The 25,127-nt window shown below is 47.2% G+C and overlaps 1 long non-coding RNA gene across 1 annotated transcript; it reads right to left on the bottom strand.

The window, feature by feature from the left end:
• Window positions 1-903: 903 nt before the first annotated feature.
• Window positions 904-11,192, bottom strand: LOC117200016 (uncharacterized). The gene is made up of 3 exons (XR_007471653.1): window positions 9,629-11,192; window positions 9,465-9,515; window positions 904-7,383 (listed from the first exon to the last, which is right to left on the bottom strand). It is a non-coding gene; the product is annotated as an uncharacterized LOC117200016 (long non-coding RNA).
• Between the last annotated feature and the right edge of the window lie 13,935 nt (window positions 11,193-25,127).

The raw sequence follows: 25,127 nt of genomic DNA, 5'->3' as shown, positions 1-25,127 counted from the left end.
TTCTCTTGACCCTTTAAAGATGTTGTTCCACTGTTTTCTAGCCTCTATGTTTTCTCTTAAGAACTTGGTGAATGTTAAAATTATTGTTGTCCAGTATGTCATGTGCTGTTTTTCTCTGGCTGCTTTCAAATATTCTCTTTATGTCTAGTTTACAGTGTTTTGACTATAATGAACCTAGATGTGATTTTCCTTGCCTTTATCTTACTTTTTATACTCTAGGTTTCTTGAATCTGTACATATTTATGTCTTTCACTAAATTTAGAAAAATATCAGTCATTTCTTTGAATTTTTTTTTTTTTTTTTTGCCGTACGCGGGCCTCTCACTGTTGTGGCCTCTCCCGTTGCAGAGCACAGGCTCCGGACATGCAGGCTCAGCGGCCATGGATCACGGGCCCAGCCGCTCCGCGGCATGCGGGATCCTCCCAGACCGGGGCACCAACCCGCATCCCCTGCATCGGCAGGCGGACTCTCAACCACTGCGCCACCAGGGAAGCCCAACTTTGAATATTTTTTCTGATCCATTCTTTCTTTCCTCTTCCTCTGAGACTTCAATTATATTTATATGAGAACTTTTGATATTGTTCTACAGGTGGTAGAGGCTTTATTCATTTTTTAAAATCTTTTTTTCTCTTTTTCTTCAGATTGGATAATTTCTATTGATGTACCTTTACATTCACTGATTTTTTTTTCCTGTCATCCCCTTTTGATACTAATCCTGAGAGTCAGGCTTTTCACTATTGGAGAAAGAAGTTACAAATAAGCAAGAGAGGAAGGCTAGAATGAACCCCCGTTGCATTGGATTAGTGTTGGAGATCAGTGGAAGCTCATTTATTATGATGATGAGAAAGAGGGAGAGAGAGAGAGAGAGAAATAGATGGGTTCACATGAGTTAGTGTACATACATATATTCCTAACTCTATTCATTGAGAGGATTTGGAAACAATGACACTCCCATAGCAATGAGCACACCTAGTGCCCAGATCTTGGTTTCTAAATATCATTCTCTAATGAAAGGAACAGGGGTCCTTGGAGAAATGGTTGATCCCAGGGCTAGGGCAGAGGAAACAAAAGATGAATTTTGAGCATCTTGTGGTATCAAAAATTAAGGAAGTGCTCAAAAATAATTATGGGGGCTTACCAAAGGACACAAGCCACTGTGAAAGGGCTCCTAATACATTACTATTGAATTATATCCCAAATGATATAATAAATATTTATTGTTCCATACTGATATAAATTAATTGTTGACTAAATAAGTAAATGGGGTGGGGGATGAGACAACTCCTCCTTCATAAGAATTCCAACTAATCAATGTAGAACAAAAGAAGGAAATAGAAAACCACCATGAGAACATCACAGTAACAATGGTTGAAGGCAAGATTCACCAATGAATGCTAAAAGTTGTGGGTGAAGGTCTAAGACAAAACAGAGTACAGTTTCAAAATATCTTCCTCAAATATTTATTAATTCCTGTGGTGGAATATGTTCACAAATTCTTAGATACTTCTCCCTCCAGGAAGGAGACTTTAATTTTTCTCTCTGTGAGTGTGGGCTGGATTTAGACCTTCATCTAACAAATAGAGTATAAAAAGAAAAAAATACTAACTGTATAGTGGAGACACCTGGCAGGCACCCCCGAACCAATTGCTCAAGGTTAACATCACCAGTAGTAAGACATTGACACCACGTACCCTCTGATATGATGTAATGAGGACAAGTCACCTCGGTAGTATTCCTCCCCAAGATCATCACTTTAATTGTGAGAAAGCATTAGACTAGTCCAGATTGCAGGATATTCTGCAAAATATCAGACCAGTATTCCTAAAAAGTGTCAAGGTTATGAAAGGCAAGGAAAAAGTAGGGAGCTATTACAGATTGGAGGTAACTAAGGTAAATGTGAAGATTAATGCAACGTGGTGTCTTGAATTGGATCCTAGAACAGAAAAAGGACATTAATAGAAAAACTGAGATAAACCTTCCCTTTAAAATGTAAACCTTCTTGAGCATCGGGACAGAGTTATTCAACTCCCAAGGGCTTAATATAAAGCTTTCGACACTGATTTCTTGACGTGTTCAAGTCAGACATAACAGTAATAATAACAGCAGCCATTTATTACATCTTCATGTAGGCCAGATACTCAGCTCAGAATTCTACATACAATGTGTCATTTAATCCTCCCAATAACATCATCAACTCCATTTTACAGGTGAGATGTTGGACACAGAGAATTACAGTAATTTGCCCAAGGTCACACAGCTGGTCATTGCAGGAGCCAAGAACTGAACCCAGGGAGTTTGACTTCAGCACTCAGACTCTTTAACTACTATGCACGGTCTCTGGGAGTGTTTACTAAATTATTGTCTTGAGGAATTAGGAAACCCCATTACAAGAATACTTTGAATCATCCAAAATGAAAACCAAAAAATACTGGGGGAGGAAATGTTTATATAATTCTCTCTGAAGCAGCAAAATCTATACCCTTGTTTTCCAAGCTTTAGTCATCCTCCAGCTACCTCCTTGATTTCTGCCGTGGCTGATAGAACCTGCGCTCTCAGTCACTTAATACCTTTTAAATCGACTCAATTGTTTTTGCTTAAGTAAATTATTTAAAAAGGAAAGTGATCTCATGTCACTATTGTAAATGAAAAAGCAGTGTCCTTTACCTTAATTAAATGGTAACCTAAAAATAAAAACCATAGAAACAAAACAATGTCAATAGATTACATTTAGATGTTGGTGCCTGCCAAGGGCCTGAGCCTGAGTGAGTTCTGTTCTCTCTTTGCTAAAACAGGGAAAATGTAGCAAAGGTTGGAAAGCTATCCATGACAGACCAGCACCAAAAGGCAAGCAGAAGAATTATCAAAAAACTGAAAATAGTAGTCTTCTTTGTAATTTTGGGATTCGGTGACAGAAACTCCACAGGAACCGTGGCTTAAACAAAGTAGAAACTATTTCTATCTCACACAAAAGTCCACAGGTAGGAGGACTGGCTGGTATGACACCCCACAGTGCTGTGAGGAGGAGGCACCTATCTTGTGGTCCCATTAGTACAGCTTACATGGTCACTTCAAAACCCAAGATTGCTGCTCCAACACCAGCCAACACTTCTGCTCTCCAGGGAACAAAAGAAGAAAAAAGGAAGAACAAGGAATACCTCTTCTCTATGAGAACACTTCTCCACTTTGGCTTGCATCTCATTGGCTAGAACTTATTCACATAGCCAGGGAGACAGGGAAATGTAGTTTTTATGTTGGGCAGCCAAGTGCCTAGCTTAAAAAAAGGAAGGGGGGATTCTGTTATTAGAGGAAAACGGATAGACAATAGCAATCTCTGTGATTTTACAATTCTCCATGCCCCACCCATCTTCTTCCAAGATTCACCTTAGGTGAACCACCTAAGTCATTCCAAGCCCAGGCCTTGAGCTGACCTTTCCACCTGCCTCTGAAGTTGGCCTTGACTTTGTAGCTCCTCTGCACACCTTCAGAGCTAAGGAAAGCACTTCTCTCTCCCTACTAAGGTTACATCTTGTTATTAGGCCCCTTAAACCTGCCCTGGCCCCTGAGTCCATCTCTTACAGGGGCCCCCGTGCTAAGTGGACTGTGGAGTGGCACAGCACTGCTATAGAGGAGGGAGCACTGCTTGGGGAGGCATCAGACCTGGGTGGGCTTTCCAACTCTGCCCCTTTACTATAAGATGTGAAACTCCTCAAACTTCAAGACAGAGTTATCAGAGCCCATAACTCAATCTGGGGCCATGGATTCTTCCATCCCATGGCCGGGACCTCTGTCTTTGGTATGGCGGTGTCAGGTTCAATGAGGAAGAATCTCTGAGAGTGAACCAGTGATGGCCAGCACTCCATTACTTGCATGTTAGACTTGAAATAGAAAGAACTGATGCTAAAATAATTCAATCTCCCCCGTGGTTTGGGGTGGGTGGACAGAGGGTTGCCATTTCCTGTTGCCACATATAAATAAGATCTGGTCACCCTGTGGGAAGTAGCCTATTTCCACATAGGATGAGGGTCGCCAGCCCCCTGAGCTGCCCCTGCTCACCTGGCCAGCCACCTGGTGACCCTCTCCTCCAGCCGTGCTCCCTCCACCCTACAGCACAAAGAATCAGAGTAACTCATCCAAGGCCCCTCAGTCAAGTGGCAGAGGCAGCCCTCAGACCCAGGTAGTCTGGCTCCTAAACACCATGTTTCCTTACGTCAGGCTGAAGTTGGGCCACTACCCAGACCAAAGGCTCAGATGTATGATGCAGTGTTGAGGACAGGACTCTGGGAGAGAAGCTTGGCCTGGGGGAAGGGTAGAATTTTCCACATTGTGCTTTAGAGTTTTCCACCTAAGTGCCTGGAAGAAGGGAGGACGGTGCTGGGAGCAAAGGCTCAACCGTGGGACAGGTGAACCATTTGGAGTGGGAGGGAGCCTTCATGCCCTCTTCCCCTGGGGAGGCCTAAGTAGCTTTTTTCATTAATTGATCGATTCTATTGGAAAACATACCAAACGTACAGACAAGGATAGAAAAGAAAAATGTACCTACTACCTGGCTTTATCACACTTAATGCTGAGCCATCTTTCCTCCAGATTTTCACTTTTAAGAAATGGAACAACAGATGAGCTGAAGTTTCCTGCGTATCATTCCCCTTTCCCCAGCAGAAACCACTATCGTGAAACTGGTGTTATCATTCCCATGAGCATTTTGATACTTTTAATACACATGTCTGCATCCATACACATCTTACAGTGCTGATTTTCATGTCCTGAAACTTTTTCCCAATGGAATCACACTGGACATTCCTTGTGCACTTGTTTTTTCCACTCAACATTTTGCCTTTGTTTGTATCTGTGTTGATACATGTGAACTGCAGTTCATTTGTTTTAACTTCTATATAAATAGGACACAATTTCAAAATTTTATTTTCTGGTTGTTTTGTATTTTTTAATGTTAGAAATGACCTTGTAAGAAGATTCTTGTACCAGCGAGGCTCCCACACTCCTCTGCACTACTAGACTTAGAAGTGGGATGCCTGAGTCATGGGGCAGGAGCATCTTCAATTCTTCAGACTGTTGCCAAACTTCTTTCCAAAGTGGTTCTACCGATTCATACTCCCACCTGTAGAACTTTGAACTCTCCACATAGTTGCCTACACTTGGTATTATCAGCCTTTAAGTTTTTGCCAAGCAAAACGAAACGGTGTCTCTCTGAGATTTTAATTTGCATTTTCCTTTATTAGCAGTGAGACTGAGCATCTTTTCATGGCTTTATTTTATGGGCCTGAGTCTTTAGGTGTCTCCCGCAGTGAGATTCAAGGGGAAGTGCAGATTAGCCAGAACTCAGATCTTAGTCCTGGAGCTCATCAATTCCAGAAGCTCTCCTAACTCCTGGGTAAGAAATTCACTGTTGCCTGAATAGACTGGAGGAGTTGATCTCGTGGAGGCTGAAGGGAGAGAGTAACAGGGGGGAAGAGGGCTGTTCTACCCTATCCATCCACCGAACAATTGGAGTCTGGCACAGCGCCCCTGGTGGTGACCTGTGGCATGACTGCTGCAAGGCCGGTCCTGGATGGCAGGAGCCCTCTTCCCTGCAGAAGCCTCTGGAGAGGATGTGAGCAAGAGAAAAGGTAAGATTAAGAGACAACTGCCCTCTTGGGCCAAAACCACAGGAAAATTCTGTCTGACATATTTTAAGAAAACTCTATCGAAATATAACCGATAGATAGAAAAGTACACAAATTGTAAGAACCCAGCCCAGTTGAATTTTCACAAAGTGAACATACTTATGTAACCACCACCCAGATCTAGAGCAGAATATTACCAACACCCCAAAAGTTCCTCTCATCTCCCCTCCCAGTCACTACTCCCCCACCTCAAAGGCAAGTTCACATTTTTTTTTTAATATATTATCTTGGCTGTTGAAGAGTATGAGAGCAGAAGTTCTCTGGATCTTTCCCTTGACTCTCATGAGGGAAGTTACCTGAAGTCTTAGGTCATCACAATACCATGTGAAGGTTTAAGTATTTGAGCACAAGGACCCAAACTATAGCAAGGTCTCTGAGGCCCCTTGCTTGGCCAGGCTTGGTTTATTGGATGGACAGAGGGAGGGCGTAGGGTGCGGGGGTGGGGGTTGGGGGGTGGAGCTCTGGTGTGGGGAGTGGCCAAGGAGAGTGATTATTTACTAACTGGAAGGAAAGTATTCTGATATATTACTGCCCAGCACAGACTTGCTCATGTGCAGCGGAGTGTCAGCAGAGATGCAAGTGAGAGACACAAACCTGTTACAAGGCTCTTGCAGTGCAGGCAAGAGCAGGTGGTGGCTTGGTTTGGCTGTGGAGATAGAAAGAAGTGGATTGTCAGCATATTTTAAGTATATTTGGGTGGAAGAAGTTACAGGACCTGCTGTTGGATTGGAGGAGGGCGTGAGGGTGAAGGAGGTGTGAAGAACAATGAGGGCATCTGGGCAGACACCGATGCCATTTACCAAGATAGGGTCTCCCAGAGCAGGAGCTGGGTTAGGGTAGAAATCATGAGTTCTGTTTTGGACACGTTAAATCTGAGATGCTTCTGAGCCCTGCATGTGGAAATGTCAAGCAGAGAATTAGAAATGAGACTTTAGAGCTGAAAGAGAGGTCTAGATTGAAGATTTAAGCCTGGGAATCTTTGGCCTACGGAGGCTATTTAAGCCCATGGTGTCAATGAGATTTCTAAAGAGACAGAACCAAAAAGGACTAACCAGTTATAGTTACACAGCCTTTAAGTGTGTTAATGATATCAAGGCTATGTTTTTAAAGGGGTCCTTGTCTTTTAAATATACTGAAATGTTTACATATAAAATAATATGAAGTGTGGAATTTGCCTAAAAATAAACCAGGGGAGAGGAGTTAATATTTACGAATGTTATGAATATTTAGACCATAATTTGGTAAGTGTTGAGAATGGGTGAGTACATAGGGGTTCATTAGACTATTCTTTCTACTTTTAATGTATGTTTGAAATGTTCTATACTAAAAGGATTTAAAGGAAAACAAGGACGCAACACAGAGCCCAGAAGACCTCTAGCCTTTAGTGGTCAGATGGAGGAGGTAGGAAAACCTGCAAAGGGAAAAGAAGTGGCCGGAGGGGCAGCGAAGGAGGATGACCAGCAGATCAGGGTCTCTGAACAAGAGAAAGGGGCTGACGAAGGAGTGAGATGGTAACTGGCCTGTTAGGGACTCAGAGGGCAAGGCCGATGAATGTTTAATTGCACCCAATGGATCTGGCAACGTGGAAGTCCTTGGAGATCTCCACAAGGCCGTGCTGAGGGAGCAGGTTCAGTGTCAGAAATCTGCCCGGAGTGAACTGAGGGAGCGCGGAAGGGTGTGTAGACTCTTCTTTTGACAAGCTTGACTGTGAATGAGAGCAGAAGGACAAAGAGCTGAGGGAGGGTTTTCTTCCACAAAGGGAGAGACAACGCATTTAGATCCGAGAGAGAGAGAGAGAGAGAGAGAGAGAGAGAGAGAGAGAGAGAGAGAGAGAGGAGAGAAGTGCAAGGGCAGGGCCGTGAACCCCTGGAATTAGGTTCCGAGCAACCCACCACCCACTGTCACAGGAGGGAGGGGGGAAGCTGGTGCAGATGAGGCTGCTGGAAGGCTTGGAGGCCAGTGCCCATCTGATGGCTGTTCCTCCCTCTTCTTGGGGCAGGACACTTGGTCATCAGATGCCCAGGAGGGGAGGTCATGTAGGAAAGCTGAGGAGACTGAAGCTGGCTTGAAAGAGTCGTGGAGAATGGGAGGGTGAGCTTGTTGAAGACTGTCACCTCCCCGTCACCACTTCGTGAACACATGTTCTAATACTATTTTCAACTCTGCAGCCCTGACTGTTCTTTGATGTTGCAGGAGAGCTCCAGATGAGGAAGCCATGAAGTAAGGCATCCCTGCGCTCAAGCTGGAAGTCCCTGAGACACTGAAGAGAGGGGACCCATCTCCCTCAGAGCTGGAGGCCATCTCTAAATAAGAGTCAGGGTCAGAAGGACCCGAGACAAGGACCCAGGAGTGTGGGAAAATGCCTTCATTCTGCAGAGAAGACATTGAACGGTAAAGTACCAATGATGTTAGGCTTGATTCAATAGTTCAGCGATTTGCTTTCTGTTAATTTCACAAATAACCATTTTTACTATATTCTCTTTTTCCGTCAAGTGAGTATTTATATAATATTGGCAGAAGACAAAAAGGTGGCTGATATTTTTTGGTTGACTACTAGTACTTATTTCCCGATTTTTCTTTATTGCTTAAGAAAATTAACCTTAACTTCAATATTTTTCATTACCTCTCCTTTTAAAGGTTTCTCAACCCCTCACCGGCTGTCTGTCCCCAGGCTAGCATTGCCCAGAGAAGCACAGGGCTACAATGTTAATGATAAAAATAGCCACCAGCTTGATCTGCGGAGTATCTGCCGCATATCTGCCTTGCCCTTTCTAAGCCATGGCTCCAGTCTGCCTGACTGGAGCTTCATACAGGCTCCTGCTCTGTGAGGTTGGCAAGACAGAGTGGTGGTTTTCAAATTTTTTTCCTTTTAATCCCCATTTAACAGACAAAGAAGCTGGGGGTCCTGGAGGAGATGTGATTTGCAAAGACCACCCAGCTTGTTAAGAGTCAGAGTTTCAACTAGAGCCCATCATCTCTGGCTCCCAATGTTGGGGTCTGAGGGATGAGAGGCTGGGGACTCTGGCGGTGACGGACAGGACACCAGGATGAGAGCTGTCTCCAGGGCACACAGGCGACTCCTTGGGCTCCCTCTCCTGGTGTCCGGTGTATGAACAGGATGTCTTCTCCAAAGACAGCAGCGCTCTCAGGGCAGAAAACTGCGGAAAGCACCTCTGATGCCAGAGAAAACTAGAGGCCTGCCAAGCTCGGGCCTCTGCTTAGACGGCTCCAGGCCAGAACAGAACTTGGCTTTTACTGAGCCATGAGCAAAGGGCCAAAGAAAACAATTAAGAAACCCCCACCCCTAGAAGCCAGCCCCCTGCCCCCAGCCCCTCTGCAGATGGCTCTAGTGACTCACTCCTCCCCAGGGTGCGGCCTTGGAGGAAACGGCCCAGGAGTGCATAGGAGGAGTTCTGTATTGACGGACTTCAGGCAGGTCCTGGTCTCCAGGAAGGAAAAACACCACTGAAATCATCACGGTTGGCAACCGTGCTGCTCCCCAGGGTCCGGGGGCATCTGGTGAGTGGTGTGCAGGAAGGGGTGAGGGAAGGGGTGCAGGTTCGGCTGCACTGGGGAGCCAGCTTCCCAGCCATGTCTGGACAAGGACAGAGCTGGACCCAAAGGGGCCTGTCTGCTGCTACAAGCACAAGCTCGTGGACCATCGACCACCACAGGCCAGGAGCATTTAACCTATCACATCCACAGGTGTGGTACTGTGGAGACAATCGTTAGATTTTGCCTGCCCCAGGCTAACATTCTTAAGGATTGTCATTTTGGACTTCTTACCAACAGAAAAGTCTGAGGCCTGATTCTCCTCTGTATGAAACGCCATCTTTGCTGCAAATAACACACAACGTAATGATGCAAACAAGGAAACAATGAGGACGTGCAAACCCATGCTCTCTTATTGCCAGAGCCCACCAAACCTGTCCCAGACGTCAAAATGTTACCTAAACGCACGTTTTGCCTCTCGCTGTTGGCACAGCCAGGAAAGAAGAACAACGGTGCCAGCAGGGCGGGCTCCCTAGAGGCTTCCAGGTGGTCAGTTTCCGGCTTGAGGGATGGGAGTCCAGGGATGGAGCTCTTGGGATGCAGAGCACTGTGGCTGGAAGTTAAGGCTCTGTCCACATTTACTGGGGCAGCTGGGGACAGACTCTCTACAGTGCCCAGCACAGGTCCAGGAATTCACTCATTTCTCCCTTGGTTCACACATTCATTCATCTGCCGTCCTGCAGGCATGTGCCAATGGCCCTCTTGTGCCCAATACAGAGCCGGGCTCCTGGGTAGATTCAGAGAGTAATGAGACACTCCTTGCCTTGAGTAACTACACTTGTGGCAACACAATGCAAAACAGGCCACAGAGCTGTGCTGTGGGAACACACGGAGCACCTCCCGCCCCTGGCCTCCAGGCCACTCTGCCAGAATCTCTGCTCCCTCACTTCATTCAGGCCTCGGATCAAATTCCTCTGTCCTGGAGGCCTTCCCTGGCCGCACCCCAATCCCTCCCTGTCCCCTGACCCAGCCTTATGTTTCTTCAAGGCGCTTACCTCCTCCTGATCTCACATGTATCAACTGTCTTGCCCAGAATGTCAATTTCATGGAGGCAGAGACCTTGTCCTGCTCTCTTCGGAGTTCTCAGCTCCTATACAGGGCTCGGCACAGACGCTGCGAAGTAAATATTTGCCGAGAGAAGGAAAGGAAGGAGGGAGGGAAACTGCTGTGACTCACCAAACGTGATAGATCTGAGAGGGCTTCCAGGTGGAGGTGGCCAGGACTTACAGTAGGATTTTCCCCAGGTCGAAAAGGGAGGCCCAGGCAACCAGGCAAAGGGAGTGGCACCTACAGAGTTAAGGAGGCTGGAAGGAGGGGAGGCCAGAGAGGTAGTTGGGGATAACTCCTGAAGGGCCTTGAGGCCGCAAAGGGGTCAGGGCCTTGACCTTGGGCTGTAGGGAATGGGCCAGAGTAGTTAAACAGAGGACAAGGAAGGGCAGGGTGTGCTGTGCTGGAGCCGGGAGAAATGGAGGACAGCTTGACGGCCAGGGACTACTTGACTCGCAGCTTTCAGATTGTGCCAGCAGAGCAGGGAGGCAAGTTCCGGGGGGCCAGAGGGTCCCTAAGTGCAGCCCGGGTGGGGCCTGGGAGGCTTCATGGAGGAGGTGAGCCCTGCGCAGGGCTCTGGAGGCCACACCAGGGCGGCAGGAAGGGGGAAGAGAGGGCAGGGTGCCAGGGCCAGCCCTCAGCGGCTGACAGCGCCCACTCCGCCCACCTCTGCCTCCCCCCCGTGAATACCAACATGCTCGTCCAAACATTCTGGGTGGACTTAGGCTAATTATCCAGCCAGGAAACGCTTACGTGGACAAGGCCGAGTCTCCCAACAGCCCCCATCCCCGCCTGGGGCGGCCTTGAGTCTCCTCTGCCCACCCTCGTCGCCTGGTGCCAGCCCAAGGCCGGGGACTCGCCCCAGACACCTCTCAGCCCCTCACCCTGCTCTGGACCTCCTTGGCTCCCCGCTGCACCCCTGCAAACCCCTTCCCCCCCCCCCTGCATCCCCACCCCACCCTTGGAGGAGGCTTGGGCTTTGGGTGTCTCTGGGATAAGGGGGCCTGGGGGTAAGGGGTGCCGGGGCTGGGTCTCCTCCCGACTTCTGTCTTTCGTGGGCCCCCTGGGCTCCACTGCCCTCTCCACCCCTCCTTCCCACCCACACACAGGGGAGGAGGGCAAGATGCACCCCACATAGGGGCCCCCTCAGGACCCACCAGCAAGCCCACGCCAGGCCTTGAGGAGGGAGACAAACTGAAAATCAGCACGTCCAGAGATGCCCCCCACCCTGCCTGGGGGTAGGGGAGACACATCATACTTACACAGCACTGCTCGTTATAGCTCTAAAGTCACTTTCTGGTGCAAAAACATAAAACATGTATTATGTATGACTTGGTATCACGTTTGATATATTTACGTAATTTTTCAGAAAAGAAAACTAGCAAAACCTCTCTGGGAAAAGAAATCCCCATTTCCCCCAAACTTTCAAGTTATTTTCGTGCCTTCCTGGCTCTGCTCTGGGGAGGGAGAGGTGACGACTCCACACCCACCGGGATCCCACCACCGGGAGAGGAGAGCGTGCAGCTAGCTCTTCCCCGGGTGCGCAGCCTGCCAGGGGTGTCAAATTGATTAACTTCCTCATGGTAGTGAGCTCCCTCATGTTTTCCTTTGCAGTGTCTCGGCTCTAAACGATCGTGACCCAAGGCAATTTACAGTTACTTCCATTTTTTTTTTAATGAAGTCTGATTTAATCGTTGGAATGGTTAATGGCCTCGTCTGTCACACATAATAAAACAGAGCCTAATTGCATTTTAAAAAGGCCCTTTTGGTACGAACAGAAGAAACAACTTGATTGCCTTGTGAGAGAGGGCTTTGCTGGGCGCTAAGATGGCTTCCCAAGGGCACCAATTTCTCCCTGGGTCGCCATTTCACCCTCCCCAACTGTTCTTTCTTCTAAAGGAATTTCCTAATTCCTCAGCCAGTTAAAACCCTTGGCTGTCCTGCCAGCATCCTCAGGCCGCCCCACCCTCAGGCTCCCAAGGTTTTACACACCCCTGCGTGGTTACAGCCCTCCAGGCCCTCCCATGGAAGCAAATTGCCCGACACCCATTTTATACCTGGGAAAACTGAGACTGGCTTGCCCTACTTGTCCAGCGCCCCAGGGCGGTGAGTCAGTGCCTCTCTGATAGGCACTGTCGTCACCGCCAACCACTGACCATCCCCACCCAGCCAGACAGCCCACAATGTGCTCCACCCCTGTGGCAGGATAGGGCCCTTGTTAACAGGCCTGTGTCCTGTCCTCTCAGAGTCACTGTGCTTGAGCACAGAATCCAAAACCCAGGGGGAAACTGAGACAAGGACCAGTGATTCACCCAAGAGCCTAGAGCTTGTTCAAAGGGGCCTGAGGTTAAATTTTGGTCATTGAGCAAATAACAAACTTGCCTCCTATAAAATACGAAAGTCGGGCCCTTCCTATAGGAGAACCTGGGAAAGCCTACAGAAGCCTGGCCGGGGCCAGCCCCCTCCCATGCCCTGACTCTCCTGCTCTCCTTTCCTCCCCAGCCTCTGTCCAGGGCACCGCCTACCCCTGCCCCAGCGCTCCTTGAGCGAGCCCACCCCGGAGCCTTCAGCAAGATTTACCAGTTGGCCTAGTAGGTGTCACAGGGGAGGCTCAGGTGGCCTAGCTAACACCAGACTGAAGGCCTAGTAGTCCTCGCCCTGGGAGGGAGGGAGATCTAAAACAGAACCATGGCCGTGGTGTCATGAGCCATGTGACCTTGAGAGCGGGCTCCCTCTGCGGAACACATCCTCACTTGTCACGTGGGGGCATCTCCATGCCCCTTCCTTCAGGAGGCGCTTTGCTGAGGGCGGATGGGGGTGCCAGGAAGGCCCACAGAGCCCACCTGGAGGGAGGCCAGAGTCCTGTGGAAGAAGTGCCCGGCCAGGGGTGTGGCTCGGCCCAGCCAAGCTGTGCACCCTGCAAGCTTGGGAAACGGGGCCTGTCTGCACACTCCTGCCCTTCGTCATGCAGCCTCTTTTAAGTGCCAGTGCCTGAGCGGAGGCTGAGAAGCAAAGAGCGTGCGGGCTCTTGGCCAGCGTCTTGGACTGGAGGGGGGCAGCTGGGAGAGGCATCCAGTCGTAACTGCTGCTTCCTTCCTGAGCTCGGCCGGGAAGGGGGCCCGCAGGCTGGGGCCAGAACTCGCAGATCGTCTCTGGGGGCAGAGCCCATGGCTGTGCAGGCCCACTTGTCTTCTCTAACAAGGAAAAGGAGGTTGGGGGAATGGGGAGCCTTCTAGTCCCTTGCAGTACGGTACAGGGAGAGGTGGGCTTAGAGTCGAAGGACCAGGTTCCAGCCTGCCCAGCTTCCAAACTGTGTGATTTGATCCCTGTCCTTGTCTGGAATAGACAGCCAGTGATCAGGACCTAGAGGGTGTGGGCAGACCACGTAGGACAATACTCACCCAAGCGCATGGAGAATCTGTAAGAAGCAGAAAGCCTACCCTCCCAAAGGGCAAAATGGGAGGGAACTTGTGTTCTTATTCTCTCTCTCGCTCCCTCCAGTCAGCTTCAATCTGAAAAGGACAAAGCAAAAGCAGGTACCTAGAATAGCTGTGGCAGAGGCTCTGCTGGAAAGAAAAATTAAAATGAGCCCTTGTAGAAAGAAAACTCAGTGGCTCTCATTGTTGTCAGAAGCTCCACCTGGACACGGGGGCACGTTCTCCCCAGGGATCTGAGAGGAAGCATTTTGTCCTGACTGCCTCTGGCCACCCTCTCGTAACTATCAGGGGAGGACCCTAAGGATGAATCTAGCATCTCCCTTACCTCTCTCCTTGTCCAGCTCAGGCTTCATTAAACACACACTCAGTGTCCTGTCCCTTGCTCCCTCTGTCATGCCTCTCTAGCAAAACCCCAATGCTTGTTAAACCAAGAGTCCATCCTCTCTGGACCTGAACTCAGGAAAGGGAATATAGTTGGAGAAAAGCATGCTGTATCAGTCAGCATAGGTTATGCTGCAGTAACAAACAACCCCAGGTCTCAGGGGCACCACTCCAAGGCCAACAGAGAGGAGGTTCACTGCAAGTTGGTGTGGCTCTGATCGCCAGCAGCATGTGACACAGACAATCATTCTGTGTTCCCTAAAATTTGCTCTCAGGGACAACGTTTTTCCTTTGTTCTCCTCCTACTTCACTGGTCATTTCCTGTCAATCTCCTTTACTACTTTCAACTCATCTTTCCAACCCTTAAACTTTGGAGAATCTGGGGATTAATCCTGACACCTCCTTCCTGCCCACTCACTTCCTCAGTGGGCTCATCAGGCACACAGCATTGAGCAACACCTGGGTCCCAATGTCTCCACTTACATCTTTGCCCAATCATTGTCCCTAAATTTCAGATTTGTACAATCAGCTGCCAAATCAACAGCTCCACTTGCACAAGTAAAAGGTGTCCAAAACTAAACTCTTGATTTTAACCCCCAAACCTACTACCACTGACCCCCTGTCTCCCGTCCCAGTTATTGGCAACTCCACTCTTCGAGTCATTCAAGTCAAAAACCTTGAATATCCCTTGACTCCACAGCCAATTCATCAGCAAACCCTGTTCGCCCCACCTTCAACATACACACAGAATCTGAAAATCTCTCATCATTTCTGCTACCACCCCGATCCAAGACAACCATCCTCTCTCACCTGGACGATTATTGCCAGAGCCCTCTAACTGGGCTCTCTGCTTCTGCCCCTACCCTCTTCCAGGATGGAGTGAATCTTTAAGACTAAGTTAAATCAAGGCACTCCTCTTCTCAAAATCCTCCAAGAGCTTCCATTGCAGAGTAAACTCCAGTGTGCTCACCATGGCCTATGAAGGCCTATGTGACCCGGCCCACTGCTGCTACCTCTATGTCCTCATCTCCCTCCATGCCTGTGTCCCCAAACTCACCAAGCCACTTTCACATCAGGCCTTTGTACTCGCTCTTCCCTCCACCTGGAATGTTCTTCTCCCAGAGACCCACATGGTTTGCTTCCACGGGTCTCTGCTCAAATGTCATTTATCAGAGAGGTCTTCCCTGACCTTCTATATAAAATAGGATCCAATTTCTGACACTTTACATTCCCTTGTCCAGCTTGATTTAGTTTCGTATTATTTTTCATCACGTGCACTTTTTTGTCTCTCTCTCCAAAATAGAATGTAAATACCAAGAGAAGCGATTTTATTTGTTTTGTTCATTGAGGTAGCTCCAGCCCCTAGAGCAGTGCCTGGCATGAGGCAGGCACCCAATACATATTTGCTGAATGAATGAATGTGTGGCTGAACTAAAGGGGGAGGTAGCAGAGCACAGAGGCAGGAAGTAACTCACTCCCTTGCAACACAGGGAAAACACTATGTTAGACATGTATTTTGTGAGACATTAAGCTTCTTCACTATTTAGGCTATTTTCAATTGAGTTTCTGTTCTTTTCAGCCAAGAGTATCCTAAATGAATCATTGCCATTCAGGCTGATTGGCTGGGAGCAAAAGTGCACAGGCCCCAGTAGGAGACTCCTGCCAGCTGTCCTTCCACAGCGGCATGGGGTCAGGGAGCTGCCCCTTTTGATCCGGCTGCCTGGGCCTCCCCCCCAGGTTTACATCTAATGTGGTGGGACAGTGCCTCAGAATATACCACCAAGCTGGCAGTGCACCACAAAACCTATGGCCACCCATGCCTCTGGGTCCCTGGGTAAGGAGCTCAGAGAGAGGGAAAAGGTCACAATAGAACTCTGGTACTTTGCCCTGAACATCTAAGAGCAGGCCCCTCAGCCCTGCCTATTCTATTGTAGGGACCAGGTCAGTGCCAGCCTCCCCTGGAGAGAGATGGAGGAAGAACCTGGTAGTAACGTGCCATTGTTATGAGCCAAGCATGCTACGTGTATTTTACCTAGAAGGGAGGCTGCCACAGAGTGCTGTTTAACTCCTAACATCTATCCCTCTTTTTTTCCATTGTTAAGCTTCTCTTAAACTCACTCTGATTAGCCTTTCACCCCCATTGCTTCACTAAATCAGCTCCTGTCGACATTATCAATGACCTCCAGGATGCCAAACCCAGCAATGACTTCTCAGTCCTCCTCCAAATTGGCCTGTCAGCATCAGCAGTATGTGACAGTCTGACCCTTCCCCAAAACACCACACTCACCTGGTTTTCCTTCTTCCTCTCTGGCTGTTCCCCCTCAGTCTCCTTTGTTGGCTCCTCCTCAGTTTCTTATCCTCTTGATATAGGAGTACCCAGAAGCAATTCTGTCTCTGTCCATAACCACTTCCTTGGAGATCTCATCCCATGACTTTGTATTTACTCACTGCTATGGATTGATGTTCCCCCTGCAAATCCACATGTTGAAGCCCTAATCTCCAGTGTGATGGTAACTGGAGGTGGCACCTTTGGGAGGAGATTAGGTCATGAGGGTGGAGCCCTCAAGACGGGATTAGTGCTCTTATAAGAAGAGGAAGAGACCAGAGCCCTCTCTCACTCTACCTTTAGAGGATAGAACAAGAAGGTGGGCATCTGCAAGCCAGGGAGAGGGCTCTCACTAGAACTTAATCCTTCTGGCATCTTGGCCTCGGGCTTTCCAGCCTCCAGATCTGTGCAAAATAAGTTTCTGTTGTTTAAGCCACCAAGATTATGGCATTTTGTTACAGCAGCCCAAGCTGGCTAAGACACCCTCATACTTACCAGTTCCAATGTTCTTCATCCCTTTCTACCTGATATCACTTCCTTTCAGCCTGAAGAACTTCATTGAGCATCTTTTCTTGTGTGAGTCTGCTGGAAACAAATTCACTAGGCTTTTGTTTATCTGAAAATGTCTTTATTTCACATTTGGTTTTGATATATATTTTTGCAGGACATAGAATTCTATGTTGACATCTTTTTTCTTTCAGCACTTCAAAGATTTACTTATTGTCCATTAACTTTTATTTTTCTGAGGAGTCGGCCATCATTCTCACTGTTCTGCCCCTATATGTAAGTCTTTTTCCTCTTGCTGCTTTTAATATTTTTAAATATTTTTTCTTTATCTTTGGTATGCTGGTTTAGCAGTTTAACTATGTGTAATTAGTACTGGATTTCTTTGTATTTATCCTGCTTAGGATTCACTGATATCCCTAGACCTGTGGGTTGCTGTTTTTGAGGAAACTTGGAAATTTTGGGCTAATATTTCTTCAGATATTTTTCTCTCCTATTCTCCCTCTTTTCCTTCTGGAATTCCAGTTACATGCCAGCCACAATTTCTGATACAAGTCATTGAGGCTCTATCCATTTTTTCCCAGTATCTTTTCCTCTGGGTGCTTCATTTGGAAGATGACTTGTCTTCAGGCTCACTGATGCAGTCTTTTGTTGTAACAAATCCTCTGATTTTTTTAATATAATGCATCCTCCAGTTCTAGGGTTCCCATTTAGTTCTCTTTTAGAGTTTCCATATTCCCCCTGAACTGTCCTATCTTTTTACCAATTAATCCATCATTCCTATTGATTCTTTAAAAGACCTTATCAAATTTATTTTAGAGTTCTTTTCTGCTGATTGCAACATCTGTGTTATCTGTGTCTGCTTCTGTTGACTGATTTTTCTTTGACTATGATCCGCATCTTCCTGTTTCTTTGAATTTTTTTGTAAGTTTGGACTGTATATAGGATATTATAGATGATTTCTTATAGAGACTCTAGATTCTGTTATCTTCCTCTGAAGGGTACTGTGTGTTGCTCTGACAAACTGTTAAGTAACTGACAGATCATCTTAATCCTGAGGTGGCTTAATTTTACGTTCTGTTATGGTGAGTCTCTTTCAGTTTTGTCCTTAGTTGTAGGGTGAGTTCCTGAGTCCTGGGATGTGTCTTTACTTATGGAGTGTGGGCTTTCTGGAGTTTCAGTGGGAAGCCTGACACCAAGCCCCTGTACATTGGAAGCACTGGAGATGCAGTGGGAAGCTGCAACCTCTGCTCAGTTCTATGAGTCTTCCAGTTGCTTTTTTCCTCTGGGCACCTTGGAGTTTTGATCCCCACATGCCTAGTTAAGGAGTTAAGCAAGGATTCAAGAAGAGTTTATACACAGATTATGGGGATGGGCCAAGCCTGGTGCATTTGAGAAGGAACCAGAGGGCCTGGAAGACTAGAGCAGAGTGAATCGGAGGAGAGAAGTGGAAGATAAAGTTGAAGAGGTAGCAGGGCCAGATCTGGAGTACCTACTGGGCCATGCTCCAAGAGTTGGGATTCAACGAATGATGAGAAAACAGTGATGCTCTTGAGCACAGGAGTGACATAATCTGATTTACCTTTTAAAAAGATCAAATCCTCATACTGTTTTTCACCTTCTAGATGGAAAAGGTTGAACAAGTTTGATTAATACATTGGGTTGATGAGGGTATGTGGCAAAAGGCACGTTCTCATTCATACCTAGTGGTAGTGTACACTGATAGAAATGTTATAGAAGGTAACTGCAATAAATCAAAATTGCAAATGGAATTAGATTCAGCAAGTCTACCACTGAGAACTTATCCTACAGATATACTGTATTTGTGTAAAATGACATAAGTACAATGTTACTCATTGCAACATAGTGTAAAACACTGGCAACAATCTAAATGCCTACCAGCGGGCATTAAATATATTACGGTGTATCCATACAGTGGAATATTATGCAGTTGTTAAAAAGAAATGAGACTGTTCTTTGCTAATATGGAATAATTTCCAAGAAATAATAAGTGACAAGATTAATTTACAGAGCAGTGGATCTAGTATATTTACATTTAAAATGGGAACTATAGTTGATCATGAACTATACCTTAGGAGGATATAAAAGAAGCTGGTAATACTGACTACCTCTTAGGAAGAAGAAAGAAACCTCAACGTCCACCCTGTTAGACTTTTTCAATTTTATACTATATCAATCTATTTTCTATTCAAAAAGAAAATGAAAATAAGAACACCATTCTGGCTTCTACTGGAAAAGAGCAGAAACTGAGAGACCAGTTGGGAGGTGGGGGGCTGTGTGGTCCTTCACAGAGAACTGGTGGTGCCTGAGCTCAGGTGGCAGTGGGGGAGCTAGAACATCTTCCAGGCCATTGAAGCCCCTTCTTTTCCAGAACGTCTGTGTGTTACTTTCTCTCAGAGGATTTTTCTGAAGAAGAAATCTTCCCGGTAAAATCCCCTCGTCAGGCCCAGAGAAGAGAAGGGCCTTGCCCAGACCACATAACTAGGTGGTGGTGAGTAGATATGAGATCTTAGGTCTTTTGAGTCCCAACCCAGTGCTGACTCAGTTCTAATTACTAGAGTCTTGAAACCAAACCCCACCTGCCTCCTGCCCCACTCTCAAGCCACCACCTTTTCCATGCCCCACCTGTGAACCCACCTGCCTCCTGCCCCGCTCTCAAGCTACCACCTTTTCTGTGCCCCATCTGTGAGCCCACAGGTGGCAGCAGCACAGGTTCTGTGGCTTCTGGGGCCTTTTCTCTCTTTAGCCTTCCTTCTTGCCTGATGCCACCTCTGCCATGGAACTCAGTTATTCTCACCCTCCTACTCTCCCTGAGACCCTCACTACACACACACACATGCACACTCGTGGGGCTAAGCTGTTTCAAGGACCACCACTGCAGTTCCCACCCCAGGAAGACCCTTCAGACCTCCGGCTTCTCTCGCATACACCCACCAGCATCCTCTCCCACCCATCAGGCTCAAAACTTGCCCGTCCTAGGTTCCCGCCCCTTTGAATCCTTTTTCTAACTGATCTAATTAGTAACAATTCTACCTGCCATTGGTAACAGTGTGTTTCTTTCATCACTGCCCTGGGTGAGAGGCCTAAGGGGCAGGCATTTCAGGCTGCTTCCGTTCAGATCCACTGAGCACAGGGCTAGGGTGTTCCCTACCACACGACCACGACCCCTCCATGTGCCCAGGACGGGACCCAGGCCCCTAAATCCTGTGCTGGCTTTATGCTCCCCATTCTACTTCTTATTCTAACATTCAAACTGAGAAGTCAATGGATTAATCCTGCACCGGTTCATAAACATTTGCATGTGAGCCAGAGACTCTGGGAGCCACTAACGAGAACAACTAAATATGGAATGACAGCCACTTGGCAGGCAGACTGGGGTATTCTTCTGGGATAGGTGTTCACCTAATTCCAAAGAGACTGGACACAACATCTCTCCATTCTTTTCCTGGAACATTGCTGGGCTTTAAGGGGTCTCTGGCTTTGTCCTCTGGAAGCCTTCCTGTACAGACCCTGTGTTGTTCATGTACGGTCAACCCTTTGGCTCCATGACACCACATAGCAACTATGAAGAAAATAGAGTGGACAGGCTTCAGTGTAGGCAAGTAGGAAGCCACAGACCTCAAAGCGGAAATAACTCCCGTGTGCTCCCAGGGACCTGGCTCTGGGTGCTAATGCCAACTTCCTCTGTTCAGAGCTTTACACAGTGTGCCCACAAAGTAACATAGGCAACTGTACATCATAAATGCTTTACTGATAATTCAACACACACTGTGCTCAGTGCCATTCCCTGATATGTTTAATGTGCCTATCATTATCAATGCATGGTTCAACGTGCTGTGCAAAATCACAACCAAACCGGTGCACTAATGCGACGTTTCCATCCAGCCCTCATGATGAGTCTGGGATACATCATGTCACACACTTTTCTCTGGTTTTCACTGAATAAATCTGTGCCTATAGCACACTCAGAAGAGGTAATCTCAAGAGGGCTCAATCGGGAAAAATAAATGAATGAATGAACAAATGAATGAATGAATAACATTATCTACATTTTAAAACTTTATGGCCCCTCTCTAGTTTGTGAAGCACTTTTGCAATCATTGTTTGTTACCCACAGCTTTCCTACCCTACCAGTTACAGTCCGGGAAGAGAACCTAAGAGTCACAGAGACAGTGCCCTGAAGACATCAAAGAGCATCAAAGACCCCAGAGGGCCCTTCGGTCCATTGCTTCTTCTTCTTCTGTACAAAATCATGTGCCCTCCACCCCGAACCTGGAGGCTGCTCTGATCACTACCTACCCCACCTCCTCAAAGGAGATGGAACCACAGAGCAGAAGGCTCAGCGGAGCAATGGACATAACTAAGGAGACGGGGGAAGGGGCTGCTACAGGAGGACAGCTCGGAAAACTCAGATTCTGATCCTCCTTCTTTCCCATGGCAAACAGGAATCAAACTACCACAGATGGTGTTGAAGAGGGTAAGCAGAGCCAGGCAGCTTCTGGTTCAAATCCCAGGTCTAAAAGTAAGCGACCTCGGGTGAGTTAGCTGGGCTGAGCTTCTGTTTCCTCACTGGGAAAACAAGGACAACCTTGTGTGCTACAATCACCCTTTACATTTGAGTGCACAGCTCTGTAGAGACGCAAATTAGAAGACAGAGCCCCTGCCCTCATGGAGCGCTGGAAATGTGACTATAAAATACAGTAGTCCCCCCTTATCAGCAGGGGATACATTCCAAGAACCCCAGTGGATGCTTGGAACAGCACATAGTACCGAACCCCATATACATTAAATTTTTTCCTATACAAACATACCCATGATAAAGTTTAATTTATGAATTAGGTACAGTAAGAGAATTGCTAACATCACTTCTCTTGTGCTTTGGGGCCATTAAGTAAAATAAGTGTTACTTAAACACAAGCCCTGCCATACTGCAACAGTTGATCTGATAATCTAACCCGCTACTAAGTGACTAAACAATGCGATACACTGAATATATAGGATGGAGCTGGACAGTGCCAGATTTCATCAAGCTACTCAGAACAGGCGCAATTTAAAACTTATGAATTGCTTATTTCCGGAATTTTCCATTTAATATTTTCGGACCACGGCTGACATGGTTAATTGAAACCATAGTAAGCAAAACTGCAGAAAAGGGAGGACCACTGTAACGTAAATATTCTTACATCAGTGGATCTGTTATGTTCCGATGAGAGATGCCCTTTAAAGTAGAGAGAGGCAACTCGGCATCACAGCTAAGAGCTCAGGCTCTGCCTCCAGAGGCCTGGACTCAAACCCCACCCAACCACTCACCGGCTGAGTGGCCTGGGCAAGACACTGACCTGTGTGTGCTTCAGTTTTGCCATCTGTGAAATGGGGATATTACTAGGAGGGTTGTAAGGATTTCCGTGAGCCTTGCTTTGCTGGAAATATTTCTGGACTTTAAGAATAGATATCAGAGTTAATTTACAAACAGCAGAGAAAAGCACTCCCATTGCTTCTGTTCCACCTTTATTGCTCAACAGCCCCTTACCTGGTAATCAACTGAATAATTTGGGTTGCTTCCAACAATTTGCCCACTGACCTCACCATAGTAAAGAACTACTAAAGGTGTCGCAGGTAGAGCTCAAGGAAGAATTCTCAGTGAAGTTCTCAACAATAGCATTACAGGAACAAGTCTGTCCTCCAGCATCTTTGTGGGAGTTGGTGGTCAGTAGGAGGGAGAAGCTCTGTGCTGTCATGGAAACAGGCAGTCTCTACACAGCAGGTCAGGCCTGAAGCTTCTCTAGTCACCCCCACCCGCCCCTTCCTTTTATTCAGTTCCCTAAAGCATAAGGCAGATGTCAGTTGGTGTAAAGGGATGTCAGTTTTCCAGGCCAGAAGCAGGCAGTGTCGGGTGGTGGGGGATGGGAGGGACACACTTCAATCTGGAAACTGAACCAGGAAGAGGTTAAGAAACCCACAGGGGATTTTAAAGTAGACTAGCCAGTCTAGATATGTGCTCTTATGAAGAATGGCCAAACCTGGCCCCCCTTCCCAGGGGGCTAAAGAGGACCCAGAACCAGAAAGATAATTAAGCACTCTTGGGTCTGTGCCAGGTCTCCCAGACCTCCAGGTCTAGGTCAGAGCTCAAAAATGGGGCAGTGACTCCAATCTTCTAAGAGCTTTGTTGGATGACATCCAACATTCAGCCTTGTCTGTCTGTAACTCTCTTTAAATCTCTGAGGTTCCCCCATACCAAGCACTCCTCTGCCCCTCTCCTTACCTGATGATTAAGTAATGAAGGAGATCTCATTTTTTCCCACCACATACCTGTTATTTGGGTGGAGTTTTCTTCTTAATTCTCAACCCAAAAGAACAAACTCCCTACTTCCTTTTGCTTCCTGGTCTGAGACGTACTTGGATATGGAGTGGAGTGGAGTTGATACAGAAAACCTTTTAAAGAGGAGACTGGGTATAATTTTTTTTACTGAAGTATAGTTGATTTATAATGTTGTGTTAATTTCTGCTGTACAGCAAAGTGACTCAGTTATACACATATACACATTCTTTTTCACATTCTTTTCCATTATGGTTTATCACAGGATATTGGATATTGTTACCTGTGCTGTACAGTAAGACCTTGTTGTCTATCCATCCTATATGTAATAGTTTGCATCTACTAACCCCAAACTCCCAGTCCATCCCTCCCCCACAGGGCCTCCGCCTTGACAACCACAAGTCTGTTCTCTATGTCTGTGAGTCTGATCATTTAAATGCGTGATAGATTTCTACCCCATTTGCCAAAAGCCATCCTAAAGAGGGCTGATAAAAGTCTGTTACATGCCGGTAATTATATAGTGGAAACAGGTACCCTTGCAGACATGAAGTCAGAGGGCTCCTACCGTCCTGGATGCCTAGACAGCTCATCTGAGTGCGGTCACTGAGGAGCCACAGCCCGGTACGTGGGGCCCATGGAATGGCTTCTCATCCTAGGAAGGAGTAACCTGACCCAGGAATTCTAGGAACCAAGCAAATTCAAAATTCTACACATATGAAAATAAACTAAATGGCCACCAATCAAGTCATTTCCCTGCCCTAGACCCTCCTGAACTTTCCCTTTGCCCACTCCTCTACCGCTCGTCCCCTGCACACTCACCATCCCCACTGTGCCTCTGCTCAGGCTATGTTCTCAAAGGCGAATGCTACCCACCCTCGCCTCGCCACCTTGGCCCACCCTCATTGCTCCCTCTGGGACCCTGCAGCACTTTATGCCACAGACTGTGCTTTGGATCTGATTCCATACTGCTTTACAGTCAGAATGGGTTACATCCATGACAGCACATCAAGGTTCTCCCAGATAGGAGGTGTTTCTCCTACAAGCGCCCACAGTGCGAGGCACAAAAAAAGACCGGTTGATCAACCAACATATTTGATTTAGGAACGTAAATAAAATAGCCCCATGCACCCTCAGGCGCAGCCATGGCTGAACGCTCACACTCTTGCACTGCCTTCCAGATTCAGCATCTTCCTCATTCCCTTGATTTGGGGGGTGCCAATCCTGGTTTTCTCATGTCAAAACAAATTCTGTGCCTGTCTAGCTCTCTAAAGACATAGTTATTGACTTAGAGGTTTTTCTGTTGGAATGAGCACCATCGTCCCCCAAGGATTGGAGTGCCATGGCGTGTTCATTAGGACCACACTGCAGCCTCTACAGCTTCACCTGAGACCAGTCTAACTCACAGCCCCCAGCCCCGAATGGAGGGTAAGGACTGAGCCAAGTCCACTTGGCTTCCAGGGACAGGATGACAATTACAAGGCTCATGGCCTCCAGTGTTTTGAAAAAAGCTACCCCTGAAACCCAGAGAAGTGCTTTAGCACCTCCAGTTACCATTTACTTCTATGAGCTGGATTGGGTTGGTCCACAATCCCAACTCTCCCCCTGCTCCCACCCCAAGCTCACACTCATTTCAGGGCTTGCCAAAACCTGTGATCACAAAAGAGAAAATGAGAGCAGCTGATCAAGATGGGACCCCGTGGAAGGCAAAAAAAAAAAAAAAAAGGTGGCGGGAGGAAAGCAGCATACCAAGCATTTCAAGGAAAACAACTTAAAAATTAATGAGTTGTCAGAAAGGGAAGACATCACAAGAGGGTCAATCAGGGAAGTTTTTCTGAGCACCTGTCAGTTGATCAAGGAACATTTAC

This window comes from Orcinus orca, chromosome 15 (genome assembly GCF_937001465.1).
Source record: "Orcinus orca chromosome 15, mOrcOrc1.1, whole genome shotgun sequence".
Taxonomy (NCBI): domain Eukaryota; kingdom Metazoa; phylum Chordata; class Mammalia; order Artiodactyla; family Delphinidae; genus Orcinus; species Orcinus orca.
This window is presented reverse-complemented; position numbering and strand designations above follow the sequence as displayed.